Source organism: Rattus rattus, chromosome 1 (genome assembly GCF_011064425.1).
Source record: "Rattus rattus isolate New Zealand chromosome 1, Rrattus_CSIRO_v1, whole genome shotgun sequence".
NCBI lineage: Eukaryota > Metazoa > Chordata > Mammalia > Rodentia > Muridae > Rattus > Rattus rattus.
The window spans coordinates 124344423-124363639 of NC_046154.1; the positions used below are offsets into that span (position 1 = coordinate 124344423).

General features: G+C 39.5%; 1 protein-coding gene across 1 annotated transcript in view; it reads right to left on the reverse strand.

The window, feature by feature from the left end:
- Nucleotides 1–19217, reverse strand: part of Cngb3 (cyclic nucleotide gated channel subunit beta 3) — a 191198-nt gene that overhangs the window by 136403 nt on the left and 35578 nt on the right. The window lies entirely within an intron of this gene.

A 19217-nucleotide genomic window follows, 5' to 3' on the forward strand; every position in this document is an offset into this window, starting at 1 on the left:
TAAATTTTCAGGAGCCTTCTCCCCACTGTCATTGGGTTGTGTTACCTCAGGGGATGGCCAATAGTCCTACTATGTGTCAGGTGTGTATATAGCCTCTGCTCTAAAGTCTTTGAGGTGGAAGTGTCCACAGTTAAAATAATACTGATGGTTCTTCTAATAGATAAATAGTACTGCCTATGATAAAGCTTTACAGATACATAGAAAATTTCATGTTAATACTAATTCTTTGAAGTTTCACAATAAAGTAAGGAACAAACAGCCCAAATAGTCAGTCAATGTCCCCAGTGTGCCCCATTTATTTCCTTTCCCAATTTGAGAGTTAACACAAGAGGGTTACAACCTAATGATATTTGACAAATAGATGTTACCCATATTATTGAGATTCCTTATAATTCTCAAGGACAAGATGTTATAAAACTTTAAAACATTATGTTAAAAAATAAAAAGTGGGGAGTTATATACCTGTATGCCATACAATTATTTAAATAATGCTCTTTTTATTTTAAATTTTAAAATGTGGATGCCAGGGAACTCTCTGAGTGTTTATGGCACCCTACAACTAGGCATACTTACGCCTAGGTGAAATGGAAGAAGCCACTCCACATCTTGGCATACGGCATGATCCTGTTCAGGTATTTAATATGGGGAAGAAGGCATATTTGTGTTTTTTTCTACAGGATGCTACAAGAGTGTGCTAGCTGCCAGAGTGGCTGGTGAGCATGCTGATGCTGGGACAAAGGATGATGCTGACTGTGAGCTTGCTGAGTGCCCTGACAATGGTGACTGGAAAGCTGTTTTGGATGTATGTTCCTGACCCATCTTTACTTGCCTATATCCCAGATTGTACAAGCTGCCTTGCTTCAAGCTTTTAGACCTTGTAGGACAGAGAACATAGAGACTGTGGAAAATGACTTCAGAAAATCAAAGAGAAGTTTTGACTCTTCTCTTTCCCTTAATGTGACAAGTTAGTCTGACCAAATAATAGACTGGTCAATCCAATATTAGAAATAACAACTTTCATTTGGAAGATTGGTTCTGAACGTTTTCAGAGACATATAAAAATTCACATTTGTCTTGTATGAAGTTACATTTGGAGTGGAAAAAATTGATATAGGATCTAAATTTTGAACAAATGTTAGTACATGTATTAAAACTCCGAATCTTTTATTTATTGGTCATGTTAAAATTACTTCTGTTTCTTCTACATTATTTAATGTAAATTATATTGATTTTACACTTTCTAATTTTGTTACTGTATTGAAATCTTGCATATACCAGCTTTGTTTTATTGCTTATATTATCGGTCCTTGATATTCTGAAAAAGGCTTACAAATATTGGAAAAAGTGAGTCAGGCTTTCAGCAGAAGCTATAGGATAGTGGGTTTGATTATTTCTGGTATAGTGGCATAGTTATTTAATTAATAACACTATTGCTTTGACTTTTGTTAATCATTTAGCAAAAATGTTAATGTTTTGAGTATTCAAGAAGATTTATGCATTAGTAATAATGGACTGATGATCTTTGTGTTACTCAAATGGTGCTAATGCTGGAGATAGTGTTTACTATTCTTCGCAGGAATGCCATCTACGTGAAGCTGCTGGGGACAGGGGAACTCTGCCCTGGTTGTGCGAACCTCAGGCATGGTTCCATTGCCTGTTGGTCATTCAGGAGAGGGTCAGCTGATCCTGAACTGTTATAAGAGAGACTTTGACATCATCACTTCTATTGTAGCAGCCATTGCTACTGTGGTCACTGTGGCAACAGTGTTTGAGATTGCCCTCTCCCAATCTGATGTTAAAGCAAGCACAGTGAATAAACTTTCAGGACTTTGCTGACAATTGGGAATTCTAAATTTAAAGCAACAGTCAGTGCTTTTACAGAAACAGCTTGATCTCTTATGGCCCTTTGTCTTATGGCCCTCGAGCCATAGTAGTTGGCCTTTTGATTCTTATCACATGCACAAACAGCGCATCTCTATCTTCCAATCTCAGGCAATGACTAAGCAGGTATTGCTATCCTTGGTAGGAGACAATCCCTGTGCCCAAATCTGGCTTAGCCTTTATGAAAAGTAGTTAGCCAAAGTCGGGCAACTCTTTGGGACCAATTCCTGCCTAAGACAGGGGTTTTGAGATTGGCAAATAGTCACAAAGATGGGCAAGGGTTTATCCCCCACAACGTGGCCTAAGACAGGCACTACTTAAAAAAATTAATAGAAGGGGACTTGTCTGACCTTCCTGGGCCCCAGCAGTGTTTGCCCCCTGCTGAGCCTTGCTGATGCAGGTGAAAGCCTTTGTTCTTTTGAAGGAACATTCTGGCCTTTCTGGGGTAACACCTGGGCACTATATCTTTGATTTCAGCTTTTAGTTTCAGTTTCTGTTTTCCTGCTGAGACTGTAAACTCCATTGTGCTTACTCCGTGGTTGGGGTATATATCCTGTGAACCTTAGTAAAAGCTTTGGCATTTTTGTAACACGAATGACCCGAGTATGTGCTTTCTCTTAAACCTCGCAGGCCTATTCCTGGTTCTCGGTACTGTGGTGGCGCCGGCATCGTTAGGGAGGGAGAATTTATTTTGGCTCAAGATTTCAGGGACTACAGTGCACTCTGGTGGTTAGGTATGACCTTTTGGCGCTATTCAAGGTGGCAGTAATTGGTGCTTTCTTCACATCATGGTAGACCTGGAAGCAGAGAGCTAGACTGGACTTAGGAGCAGGAAATAGCCTTCAAGACCTGCCCTATTGTCCTCTATCTGCAAGCTATGTTGCAATAACTTCCCAAATAGTGCCAAGAGCTGGGGATCAAGTACATAAGCTGAGAAGTTCAACCCAAACTCTAACACTCCCCTCCCTGCTTCCCTTCTCTTTCTTCTGACCACTTTTCTGTCAAGTCAAATGAAACAGAAAAAATCTCCACAAAGCTTAAACATGCTAACTTGATTTAGTGTTGCAAAGGCATTAAATTGCCATATTTCAGAAACATTTATACTGGTTTTATCATTTAAATAAGATGTAAACCTGGCTTTCTGCTTTGCTTTGCTGTTAGTCAGGAATGAACTCAACTGTAAGGCATTGATGCTGGGAGAACATGGCAGGCCACAGAGGCAAGTGTGTTCTCTCCCTTCCTCTCCATACTCTCACCTCTGACGTCAGTCCTTCTCAAATTTGTTTCTAAACACACTTGTTCCCACTGCTATGGTGCTACTCCCTCATCTTTCTTTTATTCTTATAGGTGCAACCTATTAGAAATCATTCTAAAAGAAAGAATATTGTCTTCCATTTGTTTGCTTAAATATATATATATATGTTCACCAAAAGAAATTGGTACATTTTTCTGTAATGCACATTTTTAGCTAGTTGCCTTTAAATGGGTAGTTATGTTTAAAAACAAAACTAGAACAGGACAAAGTAAAACAACAACAACAACAACAACAACAACAACAACAAATGAAAAAAACATCTTTATATTTTTCTTGAAGTAAAATTTCTTTCTGTCAGATATTTTCTATTAACAAGCTCTTTCAGGAGCAATAAAAAGTAGGCTCATCCCTTTTCTCCTCCTATCTTCAATACTTCCAATTGATGATATGAATCAAAACCAGAGGTCCGCAACTGAATGAATTGGTAGAATGGCAAGAAGGAAAATTTTTGAATCATCTCCAATCTTGATCAGTAGTTTCTGAATTTAACATAATTATGTTGAATGTCATTTAAATATGTAATATCACAAATAGCATCTGGAGGCCCCATTAAATCCTCTGCTTCCTTAGCCTAGAATAAGGACTTTATTAAAGTGAAAATACTTTTGTCATGTGTGAAAATAGACATCACTTTTTTCTGCTTCAGTTTCTGTGAGCTCATGCTGCTCACATGCTACCCAGCCCCCATCTCATCTTCTTTAGATTCAGCTGCTCCGTGACGATGGAAACACATCTTTGGCAAACTGAAGAGAGAACGTGGATCGGGACCCCAGGATTTTAAGTGTAAATTGGTAAAGTGTATCAACATTGATAGTGTTAGTAAATTCATGAGATTTAACTACTTCCAGTGTTGAAGTATTTCCTGAAATATGTAAGACTCTAACACAAACAACAATGCACAGTGTTAATGAATTGTACCTCACACAGTGACTTTTACAGTATATCTCATAAATTTCTTAATACAAACCCTTGAATGTCTGAATCCTCCCTGTATCCAGTCTAGAGAGCTGTACCATTTCTAAATGCAGGTCATCTGCCGGCTGTGTGAAACAGTTCAGAGGTTAGGGAGCAGGTGAGAGCAGCACTGCACAGTCACTATTCTGCCATCTCATTTTATTTAATTTTATTTAAAAAAAATTCCAACACATAATCCCTGGGAAGTCACTACTTTCCTTTTAATATTTTATACTATTTTGTTAAGGATTTTACTACTACAGACCTTAAAAAGTTTTTGTTTTTAATTTTTGAAAATGGTGCTTTACTTCTTGTAAAATGTTTATGAGACACTCTATACCTGGAGAACTGCTGGCCTCAGAACCAGGTGGGAAATCTTTACTCTTTCCTGTCCTCCAAGTCCAATTCCTCAGTTTTATCTCCACCTCCCCCCCACCCCCCAGGGGGGGACTAACATGACTCCCTCCTGTGGAGTAGAGAATCAGAAAAACTATTAAAAGATCAAATCTATGAATAATAGGAACAGAGGAGGGAGAAGGAATCTGGGTCAAAAGCATAAATTCTTTTTAAAAAAAATCTAGAAGAAAGTTTTCTCAATCTAAAGAAGGCGGTGCCTATTAAAACGCAATAAACATACAGACATTAAACAGACTGGAGCAGAAAAAACATCCCCTTGGCACATAATAATCATAACAGTAAATGTACAGAACAATGATAATATTAAAAGCTACCAGGGAAAAGAACAAGTAACATATACAGGCAGGCCTGTTAGAATAGCACATGATTTTTCACTGGAGATTTTAAAAGCCACAAGACTTCGTATGGATCTTTTAGAGATTCTGAATGCTCACAGATTAGGCTACCCTGGACACTATTTCTAGCAAAACTTCTAATCATTATAGAAAGAGGCATCATGATAAAACCAATTTTCAGCAGTATTTATCTACAAATTCAAATTTACAGAAGGGAATATAAGGATAACTTTATCCCAAGAGGTTAACCACAGTCAAGGAAACACAAGGAAAACAAAACCAAAACCAAAACAAAACCCAAAACCCCAAAACCAAAACCCAAAAAAACCCTCAGATCAGAAAAAAAGTAAAAATAATTCACACCATCATAACATAGGGTATCGAAATACTACTTATTCATAATGTTACTAATCAGTCATCTCAACACCCCTCCCATACACGCACAAAGGACACAGACAAAAAGGTTGCATAAGAGAAGAAGATCCATTTTCTGCTGCATGTTTTAAAAACACAGCTTTTTGTCTAAGCTCCACCCCACAGTTACCTGGCAACAGCCAGGTCTGTGTGACTCACATAAAAGGAGCTGTTTGCCCCCTCCTCCCTCCCTTGCTCTCTCTTGCCTGCTAGCTTTCATTCTTTCCCCATTCCCTCCCCCTTTTCAGCTCCTCCTCTTCCTCTCTCTCTCTCTCTCTCTCTCTCTCTCTCTCTCTCTTCTCTGCCTGCATTTCTCTGCCTCAACTCTCAACTCCCCCCATGCCCTGAATAAACTCTATTCTATAGCATACCATCATGTGGCTGGTCATCAGGGGGAAGGGAGCCTCAATATGGGCCCGCTGAGGCACTCCCTTCCCTACACTTCACCACCAAAACACATTCCTTCCTCTCTTTATCTTTTTATAAACACATCAGACACCTCAATATGAGAACAGTCTCCACCTCATGGTAAAAGCCTGGAAGAAGATATTCTAAGCAAATGGACCTAAGAAGCAAGATAGTGTAGCCATTTTAATAACTAACAAAATAGTCTTCAAACTAAAACTAATCAGAAGAGACAGGTAAGGAAACTATACTCATCAAAGAAAAATCTACCAAGAGATAATGGCAATTCTAAATATCTATGCACCAAGCAAAAGGACGTACATGTTCTTAAAAGAAACAGTACTTCAGTTAAAATTATAACCTGACTCTCACACAGTAATAATGGCTGACTTCAATAATATACTCTTACCAATAGATAGAACATCCAGACAAGAATGAAACAAAGAAATGCTAGAGCTACATGTCACCATAAACCACATGGAACTAACAAATATTTAGAGAATATTTCACCCAAACACAAAAGAATATACCTTCTCTTCAGGGCACATAGGACTTTCTCCAAAATTGACCATAGACCTGAACACCAAACAAGTCTCAACAAATGCAAGAAAATTTAAATAACACCCTGCTTCCTGTTTGACCACAATGGATTAAGGCTAGATGTCAACCACAACAGAAACAAAAGGAACAACACACTACTGAATGAAAAATGGGTCCAGACGGAATTGAAGAGAGAAATTAAAATAATTTTTGAATTGAATGAAATGGAAATGCAGAAGACCTAAACTTATTGTACACAATGTAGGGGATTCTAAGAGGCAAGTTCACAGCCCCACATAGATATATTGGAGAATTCTCATGTTAGCAACTTAATGGCACACCTGAAAGCTCTAGAACAAAAGAAAAAGTAGTCCCCCAAAGGAGTAGATGAAAAGAAATAATTAAATCAGGTATGAAATAAATGAAGTAGAAAAAGAAATACAAAGAATCAGTGAAACAAAGAATTGGTGCTTTGACAAACCCTTATCCAATTTAACTAAAAGGCAGAGAGAGAAAAAAAAAATCCAAATTAACCAAATTAAAGATGAAAATGGAGAACATAAAAACAGATGTCAAGGAAATCCATAGAATCATAAAAGCATCCCTTAAAAGCCTCTACTCCACCCGAATTGGAAAATCAAAAGAAGTGTATTGTTAGGAGCCAGTTTCCTGAGCACAGCCATCTCAGGAACTGTTATGCCAGGAAGCGTTCATTTACCCCAGAAGACCACCCACGTGCTGACCCCGATGTAGATGGAATAGCTCTGGGGTCTTTTATTAACAAGCTAGCGCTCAGACCCCACCATCATCACTGATGCAACAGGACAGGAAGGTGAAGCGCTCAGCAGGATACGGCTTTATAGGAAACAGTGATTAAGTGAGGGGATTTCAGCCTGGCAACTGGTGAGTGCTCTGAAGCACAACCATGAACAACCATAACGGTCTGAAAGTAGGTCTGAAACAGTCACAGTAATATCTGATTGACTGTTGCTGGGAAGTAGCTAGGGAGTAACTCTGGGGTGTGGGCCAAGGACAAGCCGTTGGGTCCCTCCTGCTACTTGGGCGCAGCTTGGGTTCAGTTGCAGGTCAAATTTTCAGGCTCCGTTTCTTTTAAGATGGAGTCCGGTCCCAAGATGGAGTAGGTTTGGCCTCTCAGAACAAGTTGCGTCTTGCTTGCAGGGCCAAAACTGAGTTCATGTTCCCAGGACCCAGAAACAATGCCTAGCCTTGTTCGTCAGGTGTTTCGTGTAGTTGGTAGACAATGTAAAGAGGGAAGTGGCCTATAATCTAAACTGAGGAGGCAAGTAGCCTGTTTTGACTCAATCCACCATGTGCCGCTTGCCCATCCTTTGTTCCCCGTATCATTTTAAACTCCGGACCAGAGTCCACGAGGGGACCTGACTGCAAAAGCTGAATCAAGAACCCTGAAACCAGGTGACTGGGATAAGGCTCAGTCACCAACGTTAAGCTTAACCCTTTGTACCAAAATATGATTGGCCAATGCAACTGTCCACCCACCTCCCCCTTACTTTGTGTTCCCATCCTATAAAAATGTATGATCTTGCTTCAGGATCCTGGTTCAGAACCTGAACTGGCCGCCTTCTTGTACTGCTTTCATTTTGAATTTTATTTTATTTACATTTCAAATGTTATATCCTTTCCCGGTTTCCCTTCCATACACCCCCTATACCATCCCCCCTCCCCCTTCTTGATGTTCCCCACCCAACCACCACCCCTTCCTGCCTCCCCACCCTGGCATTCCCCTACACTGGGAGGTCCAACCTTGGCAGGACCAAGGGCTTCTCCTTCCATTGGTGCCCAACAAGGCCATCCTCTGTTACATATGCAGCTGGAGTCATGGGTCTGTCCATGTGAACTCTTTGGACTGTGGTTTAGTCCCTGTGAGCTCTGGCTGGTATTGTTGTTCTTAAGGGGTTGCAAGCCCCTTCAGCTCCTTCAATTCTTTCTCTAACTCCTCCAGTGGGGACCAATGGTTTGCTGCTAGCATTTGCCTCTGTATTCGTCATGCTCTAGCAGAGCCTCTCAGGAGACAGCTACATCAGGCTCCTGTCAGCATGCACTTCTTGCCTAGCGATATTTTCTGGGTTTGGTGGCTGTATGTATATGGGCTGGATCATTAGGTGGGGCAGGCTCTGAATGGCCATTCCTTCAGCCTCTGCTCCACACTCTGTCTCCCTATCTCCTCCTCTGAATATTTTTGTTCTCTCTTTTAAGAAGGACTGAAGCACCTGCACTTTGGCCGTCTTTTTTCTTGAGCTTTATGTGATCCGAGGATTGTAGCTTAAACATGAAGGCTTGACAATCCACAGACATGCTTTTGTTTTTAAGCTACTGTCTCTGGTCTCTGAAGTGAGTTTTCTCAGTTTCCAATCTGAATCCAAGAGATATTTTTCAGGATATATATCACCTACCAAAGTTAAGTGAAAACCATATAAGCCACTTAAACCTATAACCCCTAATGAAATAGAACCAGTAATTAAAAATTTTCAAACACCCACCCCCAAATCCCACTAACAAACAATAAAAGAAAAAATCAAGCAAGCAAACAACAAATTGGGAGATGGCTTTAACACAGATTTGTATCAGACTTTCAGAGAAGAATTAATGTCAATACTCCTTAAATTAGTCCACAAAATAAAGACAGAAAAAACAGTGTCTGATTCTTTTTATGAGGAGGCAATTCCCTTGACACCTAAACCACAAAAAAGCCTATCAAAGAAAATGACAGACAGACCAATCCCTCCCCTCCTCTCCCCTCCCCTCCCCTCCCTCCTTCCTTGCTTCCTTCCTTTTTTAACCTTACAGGGCTTTTGCTTATATGTTATGGTTTTTGGCCTGTGTTTTCATTGGATTTCTGTATGTGGTAGTGTGTGTGTGTGTGTGTGTGTGTGTGTGTGTGTGTGTGTGTGTCTGTGTCCACATGTGTTTCTTGAGCTTTTCTTAGGCTCCTCTTTTTCTGTTTGTTTGTTTTGTTCTACTCCAATTTGCCTGTTTTTACTTTACTTATTTTATTATTATTTTTATATACTTGTTTGTTTTGTAACCGTGGCCATGGATTTGTATAGGAGAGGAGTTGGAGGAGGTGGAAACTATTATCAGGATATTTGTGTAAAGAATATTTTCAATACAAGAGAAAGCCAATATTATTCCAAAAAATGCTTCTTTTCCCCTTTCTAGTTTATGGATTTTAGGAAGTAGCTGTTTTTAAGGTGCTTTGGAAGTGAACAGAAGAAAGTGCTTGAGGCCAAAGGCAAGTGTCCCGGGGCTCTGTCTGCACAAGCAGATCCTATTACCACCTCTGAGTGTTGAGAGGATCAATGATTCTCCTATCTATAGTACAATGAGACCTAGTCCCAGTGGGGTGTGTGTGTGTGTGTGTGTGTGTGTGTGTTTCCTCTTGAAACTCTGCTACATTTTTCTAGTACTGGCATTTAAAATACAAACCTATACCATTAATAGATACATTGAAACACCGTTGACAATGAACATTTTATACATTTCAGAGTATTCTTTTAGACTATTAAATACAAAAACATTGTCTATTATGGGGTATGGCTATTTCTAAAAATATTGTTGTCATCTGATTTTTTTTTTTATAAAAGAATAACCGTTAACATGCAAAAATTGACCTTATATCTTCTTTTTTCTAGCGTTATAGACTCCTTTAAAGTATTTCTGTTAATGTGAGCTGTCCAAAACATGGAGTAATATTGGTGAGAGTGTTCGGTTGCTGTGAGGCCAAAGTGAGCGCATCTACTCATTCTCACCTTCTAACTGCTGCTTTTGAAGCTGTCTGCTGTTTTCATCTGTTCACAGGTCTTTTATGTGTCACGTAGGTGCTAAAACAGTATTGTTCTCAGATAAGCTAATTATTCACAAAAATTCTCGTCATTTCTTTGGGCTTCAAAACTTCAAGTATTTGATGAAAATTCACTTTAATTTGAAAATAGCCAAACTGATTTTACTTTTAGCTTCTCCTGAGATCCTTTCGACTCTTCTGTGTGAGGCAAGAAGGTAAAATCTTGGTGAACCACTGAGCTTTTTATTTTCTTTTGAATAATGTTCCTTATAATTTGTGATATGCCATCTTTGTTTTTCTTTAGTGAGTTTGTTCTCTTTTTATTTATTATATTTTTACTTCCCATTAGACTATTTGAGCAGTTTTCACAATCCCACATATGTAAAGCAAACCTGTAACTGTTTATTCATAGTTCATCACTGTAGCCATTTCTCTTTCAGGGAAAAACACCGTCGGAGAGAAATAAAGACGATGTTTTTTGTAAATCACGAAATTTGGAGTTGAGGAGAAGAACAAGAAATTAACAGCTTCAGGATACATTATTTTTTTTTCTGAATAATGGTTCTCTAAGATCAGAGAATTTAATTTCTATTGTAATCATTCTCTCCTGCCCCTTAGTCATTATTTCCCTTTCATCTCCAGCTTTTCCGGTTCTGCATGGGACTGCCTGGAATCTAGAGGAGGAACGCTAGAGGGCAGTAAAAGCGCACTTTAAGGAAGCGAGACTCTTAGAGGTGGTTTTGAGCCAAACTCCAGCTTTGTTGTGCCTGATTTCTACTGTGCCTGGTTCTTAGCTTAATCCATGCTTTGGTTCAGGAGCCCCCTGTGTAGTGTGAGCAGCGCTGGGCGGATGGCTGAATGCTGCCAGAGAGTACTACAAGCAAGTTAAGCCTTGTTTGGGTCTTGTGGTGTGAACTTATTTGTACATTTCCGCAAAGAACGAGAGCTGTTTGGATTATGAGCCATGTTCACTTTCATCCTGTGGTGTTTTCAGACTTCCTATGATAGTGTACGTGAGCGAAATTACACCACTAGAAACAATGAATAGGATAAAACTTTAAAATTCCATTGCTTCTTTTTGGGGCACGAGTTTTCACGGATTCGTTATCACGTGTTTACGTGAAAGAGTGGAAAGCAGGAGAGCCATGCCAAGGACAGGTCGGGTCTACAGGTCTTCTACATTTCTCTCTAAAACTCAGCTACCCTAATGTATGTTATTGACATTGAGAGTCTCACTCAGAGCATGTGCCCCAGGCATGTATGAGGTGACAGGAGCCAATAGGCTGGCATCTTCATAGCCAGTGGCTGCCTCCACTGTTTGCTCAATCTCAACATAATGAAACAAGTCGTCATTAAGTATACCAGGAGAGATAACTGTGATGTCTGGAGTTTATGTGGAATTATACAAACTAGCTATCAAAAACGAGGGCAGTACTATGGCTGAATAGAGTCCGATTTCATTGTTTCTAGCAGCCAAGTTTACAGCAAATTATTAAAAAAAAAGTGCTCATTATAGGGACAAAGAGATGTAAAGCAATGTATGGGGCTGCCTTTTCCTACGGCGTTAATTAGGGATGGGGAACAACAATCTGCAAACCAACCAGGCCCCACCAATGCTCCCAGGATAGGAGCTTGCTAGGCCGCTGAGGCAGGAGTAGGTGGGTGGGTGGAGGAGGACCCTCATAGAGGCAGTGGGAGGGAGGAAGGGATGGGGGCTTGTGGAGGGGAAACTGGGAAGGGGGGTAACATTTGAAATGAAAATAAATAAAATAACCAATAAAACCAAAGAAACTTGAGCTATTCCAAGTGTCAGTGGAGAGGAAAAGGGTCAGGGACAGGATCCCATGGGATTCCTAGGAGGGAAGCTCTGACTTACATGGGTCCATATTCACAAAAGCCTTGTGGACTTGGACATTTTTCGGGAACCAGGCTCTGAAGGACTTTCTGCCTGGGAGATGCATCCTAGACCTGGAACTTTCTCTGTTGATTATTCCAGGAAGGGGAGAACTCAGTGAGACAAGGAACTCCATCTGGGGTAGCATTGATGTGCTTCAAGCTAGCACTTAATACAGTTTCTAAGAAGTTAATTCTATGGGTCTTTGTGTGCAGCACAGGTCCTAAGAAAATTATAACCCAAGCTGACTTTTGCGGACCTACTTTGCCATCTGTCACTTGTAACGTGCATAAACAGGAAATCAGATACATTAGGTGTTTCAACGAATTAGTGACTTTCAAAAGACCACCCTCCTCTTACTGTCTTTTAAAAGCATCATCTGCATTCACACGCTGGGGAAGTGCTAGAGTGTTTCTTTCATTTGGGAGAGTTAGAAATACGGGACTGGAAATGTCACTTAAGAAACAGATTGGGGATAAATATTGGACTTGAAATCAGTGTAAACTAGCTCACGTCCAAGCATTTAAAAGCTGTCCACAGACAATAAGCTGTTCCCTCTGATTTCCCAAAACTGCCTTGGAAGAACCACATTGTCTAGGATTTCTAATTATCTGTCCAAGTCCTTTGCCAATATTTCACAGTGAGGAGAATTCTCCTATGTATTTCTGTTAGCGAGGAGGCAGCCTTTCCGTTTGGCTAATTAAACCTACAGTCTGGAAAAGTTTTCAGCACTTTTAAGATTTGTTTCCAGTCTTTCTCCATGCTTACCAGCCCGCACTGTAATATGGGTCAGCAGACTAAACTGTTAACAGCAAATCACTCTGGGGTCTGAGGAAAATGAAGACACCAGCAGGATGTTCCCAAAGTCCACATTTTCACCCATGCAGTCTGTGAATACACAGCGAAAATTACCTGTGGGCCACAGTGTTCCAAATGGGGGATTATCTTGGATTATCTGCCTGGGTTCAAGCTAATCATGTAAACCCCCCAAAGTAGAAAACCTTATGTGGCTGCAAGCAGAAGAGAGATTGCATACATTTTTTTTTTCTCTCTCCAAAACTGAATACCCAGGGTAGAGGAGATTTCAAGGATAGATAGAGCTGACAGGAAGATGAGGGTTAGAGAGTAGACCCGTCCTTCCTGAGTTGGGAGAGCAGTCTCATCTTTCCTGACTGGCACTGCAGTTGCTTTACTGTATGGGTTGGTGAGCAGGGAGTTGGTACTCATTAAGCATGCTAAATTTGGGTCTGTCCCAACCCATGAAGTTCGTCCAAATGTTTCTGGTCCTAGTGAGACTCAGACTCGGGGAACTCAGACACTGAGTAGACAAAACACTTTGGTTGTTGATATTATTTATCTGCTTAGGTTTTCACCAGGTTGGTGATTATAAGGATTGTTAGCTCAAAAATTTTTTTTTATTTATTTATTTATTTATTTATTTATTTATTTATTTATTATTGGTACCTCCTACTGGTAGTGAGCTAATTATGGTAACTCAACTGTAGTTTTTTTTTTTGTACTTAATCGATAAGCGGAATATAATTTTTCTTATTATATTCTTCAGCGAATATTTAGAATATTCTGTGAATATTATCTTTCAATGTAGGAAGTGAAGTACATTTTCTCAGGGTGCTGAAATAAAAAAAAATCTGATCTAAGCAGGAAATATTAATGCTTGAATAAAGATTGTATTTCCTAATGAGGTAGGCGAGGTGCACAGTCCTTCTCACCAGATAACAAGACCTATTTAAGTCTACATGACCTATATGTTACTTTTTCAGTTTCTCTCAAAACACATGTTGGTATGGCTCAGACAAAACATTCATTACTTTAAGTAATACCCTCTGCTTCTAATTTTAAAAGCATGAGTAAAGGTCTTGCTCGTTAGTGTGAGAAAAACACAGCCTTGAGCTCCTAAGTAGGCAGAAGTCGAGCGGCCTGCAGAACTCTTTCATGTGGCCACACTTGTATCTTAATCCTGGGGGAAGCAAAATCTTCCTTCAATTAGCTTCGCCCTGAATAGAAGGCTCACTGTTTGGCACCAGCCGGTGTCCTTGTGGTATGTAATAATGCTTTAACCATTGCTTTCCTTTCATTCCAGTTCTAAATCATGTCCTAGATTTTGGAGGAGAACACCTAGTGTGATCACCAATGATTGCAGAGCTGCCTCTAAACCTGGCTGGCACCGGAGTCATTAAAATACCCACGACCGAAGCCAACAGTCGCAGAGAGGAAATCAATCACATATCTTCTTTTTGTTCTCGTGAAGTCAGTTAAAACACATGGGTCCAACTTGGTTCTTGACCTCAAATAGCTTAGAAGTACATTAAACTGTGAATTTGATGTACTTTATTGGGAAACATTTAGTGGTATTTATGATCAAAATGTTATTAAAACAGACAGCTTGATTATATTATGTGTGTGTGTGTGTATGTGTGTGTGTGTGTGTATGAAGTTATTTAAGGGAAACTATTATGACAATATCTTAACTTGAATGATTTAAGAATTGTCAAAGATGTATAGAAAACATGTTATCTTCCATGTAAAATTATGCAATTTGGGGATCTCATTCATTCATCCATGTAGGATTTACTTATCCTAGTCATGGAACTAGGAATATAAAAATAAACATAATAATATCTCATTCTCCAATACTCTGCTTTCTAGTGGAGGGAGAGAGATGATGTCCACATTTACAGAAACACAGAATGTAGGTTATTACAAAAGCTATAATGAAAACCAGGTCAGAAGGAGGAAGGCGAGAGAGGTAGAGCTGTTTATTTTTCACAGAGGTCAGAGAAGGCTCTTCCAACAAGGTGACATTTGAGCAGACTTTGAAAGAAGCAAGGCATTCCAAGGAGACTGTGGAAATGTGGCTGGGTCAGAGAGAAAGGGGAGGAGAGAAAGGACCTTAGGTCATAGAAACAGTAAAGGTCGTGAGCTGTTGGGCAGATGATAATGGATCTCTGGGGAACATCATAAAGACTTCTCCGCATAGCTTCTACTCAGTATAGGACAAGAAGCCACCAGAGAATCTGGAGAGAATAAGGTTGATTTATAGATTTTTTCACTGACAGCTCTACCCATAGACCATATGAGGGTGAAAAGTGAAAGCTAGACTCATTGCTAGGTTGCAACAATGGCTGTGTGGCAGAGGATAGGCCAGGGTAATAGCAGTGATAAAGCTAAGGAAGAACACAATAGATTATTCATATATCCCAAAGAAATAACTTAGTTTGACTAGAGAGTATGGGAGAAAGAACATAATTTTTTGTCCTTAACAAAGGCTGAATATCTTGTAATGGGATGGGAAATTTCATACAAAGCAAAAGTTTGGAAGATCTGAGAAAAATTAAGATTGGTTTTGGATGCACTCATTTTGATATGTCTGATAGAAACATGGAGACAGTACACAGGCTGTTAGTAATTCAACTTGTGTTTTGGTGAGAAATCCAGTTTGATACCCACATGTGCCACTTCTTGTGTGTCAGTGTGGCTTTATGCTGGTGGATTGGATTAAACCATATACTGAGAGAATGTATGATTAATAAAGACAGCAAAAAGCCTCTTTCAAGACTCAGGAAGCATTAGAGGGAGTGGAAAGAGTAAGGATCAGGGATGGAGAGTATGATGTGAAATAGGGTGCTCTATTCAGGACACAGCATGACACTCATACACTCAACAGAGCTGTGTTTACTTGCACAAGGTTAGATTCACCCCCATTTCATCATATACAGCCTTAGGGTTGATCAGAACCCAACTCTCATTGAGGGACTATGGGTCGTTAATAAGTGCTAAGAGAGGGGTTGTAATTCTCTTCAGTGTCATTTCCCACTGTTATGATGTCCATGTTCCAGTAGAAAACACTCTCATGTTCATGCAAACATCAATAAGTGAACTCAGAACGTTAAAGCAAAAAAAGTCCGTTAAATTAGGAAGGGGCTTGCTGAGAAGAATTTCCTCAGGAGAGAGGAGAGATGGGAGAGGGTAATGGTGGTATTAAAAACGTGTGTGTGTGTGTGTGTGTGTGTGTGTGTGTGAGAGAGAGAGAGAGAGAGAGAGAGAGAGAGAGAGAGAGAGAGAGGAGAGTTGTAGTTGTCAAATGATAAAACAAATTGGAATGATTTAGGAGATTGGGAGTCGAGGATGAGCCATTAGTAAACAGTGAGAAAGAGAAACCAGTAATGTATCGACCCAATAGAATGACACATTGGAATGGAGGACAGGGATTGATAGATCTCTGCTGATAGGTGAAACATTGTAGGACTTAAGCTCATTGGAACTCTTGAAGTAGACCACACCTTTGATTTTAGGAAGAGTGCCTGAAAGATATTTTCTTCAAAGGTTGCATGAAGCAGTAAAATTTTGGTTTAAGAAAGTTTAAGAGAACATGGCTTGAGAGTAACTTGAAAAAGTAAATATAGGTAGATAGTTTGAAGAAATTTTCTGTGAGACAGGAGAGAGAAATGGCGCAGTAAATGACCCACTTGCATAGTGCCAAGGGAGGCATTTTGCTACCATGATTAAAGTGTAGGAAATGCTGTAGGTTTATAAAAATTCAAAGGAGAGAAAAAGATCTAGATATTATAAAAGATTAGGAAAGATTGTTGGGATGGACATAGCAACGGGAGAGTCAGACTCAGACACACTAATCTCAGCTTATTTAGAGAACAAGAAGTGAACACAGATGAGAAGACTGTAACACAGTGCTGTGTGGCACTGTTGTTAGGGAGACAGGAGCAAACATCTACTCACTCTTGATAGGAATCAAGATCAGACCAAAATAATGAGAGCACCAAAGTTAAACTTAAAGAGTCTATACATTTATTGGGGTTGTTTACAGGAGTAAATGTGAGGGGCTACCTATAGGTCCAAAAATGACACAAAGACAGCTGCATCACCAAAAGCCCACCCCAGAATGGATGAAAGTTAGAGCCCCAAACTCTCTGCATGACATACTGGCATACTGATAGGTCAAAGGGCTCCTTCTAGGATGTTCAGCTGCTCCATATCTAATGAGCAGTTCTTAATATTTCTGTTAACTTTGGAATGGAAAGGCCTTGTGCATTCAGTCAGTTTCATTGCGTTCCTGAGACTTACAAGCTCTTTATTCCTGAGGAGGAATAAAGGACAAGGAACTTGTCTTTAGGACATGCTGAGACTTGAGTTTCACTCCAGGGTGGAGGGATTCAGCTGGGGGAAACTGCTACACAATACACAGACATTCATACAGTACATCTTGTGGTCGAATCATGTGGTCCTTCTCTTCCAAAGGTTCCCATTGTGTCTACATTCCTTCATACTGCCTTCTTCTACACTGCAGAGTAGCAGAGTAATGACTCTATTGTCTGTCTCTATATTACAGTCAACAGTGCAAATAGCCCAGTTCTGTGAGTTGGCCACACACATTTGGGCACTACTGAATACTGGAATATGCAGTTACAATGAAATGAATCACTAGGCCAGGTAGAAGCCATTCGTCAAGCTGATCATTGGCATATACGCTAATTGATAGATCATTACTGTCTGAGCACCATTTGGGCACTCACTGGTTCAGAGTTATTATGTATTTAATGCTTCAGTTTTATGTTTTAACCACGTTATACAGCAGAACTGTATTGAATCATGGAACTCTGAAAAGCAAAATACAACCAAACCAAACCAAACCAATAACTAACAATGACAAAACCAAACAAAGACTCCACAAACACTACCTTTCATGTGAGAAAAGAACAGCTGAGGCATTTCATGGGGGAATGAAAAGAGTCTTACACGAAAAGAAATACTTTATTTAAAATGAGAACAACACTTAAGTCTAAAGCTGTACTCATGAGGTTTTAAAAGGACACACACACACACACACACACTTAAAATTATCATCACTTCTTTAAGAACCTAGTACCAAACAAGTGATGCATTATTTACACAGTGGGTGTCTTTGACTACATGTACTCAGTACCAGGCCTGGTGCTAAAGGTCTGAAATGGAATGGCCTGGCAATCCACTCACACCAGCAAGTACCGAATTCCCAATACCTTGGCTGCTGAATGACAAAATGTTCAAGTCCTTATTATGCTCATTAAGAGATGAAAATAGTGAATTACACGCTGACATGTTTCACCCTGATGCCCTGGTCTAGCTTACTTTGACATCTTCATTGTAAATGCTGTAAATCAGTGTACCAGTTCTGTCATCTGCCTTGCTGGAAACCACCACTCATTGTGTAGAAATCCCCATTCCTTTGCACAGGATCCGCCTCTTGGCTGCTACTCTCACAGGGAAGTATCCCCACACTTTCCCCATCTCTATACTTGAGCAACACTCCTCCTTCAAGTAGATTTTAAGGAACACATACATCATTCATTTATTCTTTCACATTCTTAAGCCCATAAGATTCTTTTTGGGCCTATTTCACCCATATTGTTCCAATTTTCACCAATTAATTAACCTTCAAATAAAATCAACCAAATGCTTTTTATAGGCTCTTAATATTGATTTCTGTTTAAATTATTATGAAATCTTTAAAGAAGGTGACTAGAAACCCTTCTAGGACCTGGGAAGATGACTCACCAGATAAGGACACTTGCTACCAAACCTCTTGACTTCTATCTCTGGGGAGGGAGAGAACCAACTCCAATAAGTAGTCCTCTGAGCATCATGCATGCATGCTTTCTTTTTCTTTCTCTCTCTCATTCTTCCCTCTTTCTTTATCTCTCTCCCCTCCTTCCCTCTGTTCTCTCTGTCTCTATCTCTCTGTCTCTCTGTCTCTGTCTCTGTCTCTGTCTCTCTCTCTCTCTCTCTCTCACACACACACACACACTATTATAATTGAAATATTTTAAAAGCCCTTCTGTTTGTAAGCAACCCTAATGAAACTATTCGGATCATATAAATAATACAGCACAGAACTGCTTATCATACAGAGTCAGATAAAATATCTACAACCACAAATACTGATAATGAAAACTTTGAAAACAACAAAAATGAAATGTAATACAATTACTAAAATACATATAAATGTATTATGTGACATAATGATATGAATTTTTCTTCTTTTATTTTGATTCTATTGTCTATAAATGCTTTATATCTAAAGCAACATCAAGTAATCTTATTTTCCTATAGATAGACATCTTTATTTTGTAATGGAATTGTTTCTCTATATTTTATTTATTGAGAATTTCACATATGAGTACTGTTTTTATACCATTCTCTACTCTCTCAAAATCCATAAAATGTCTG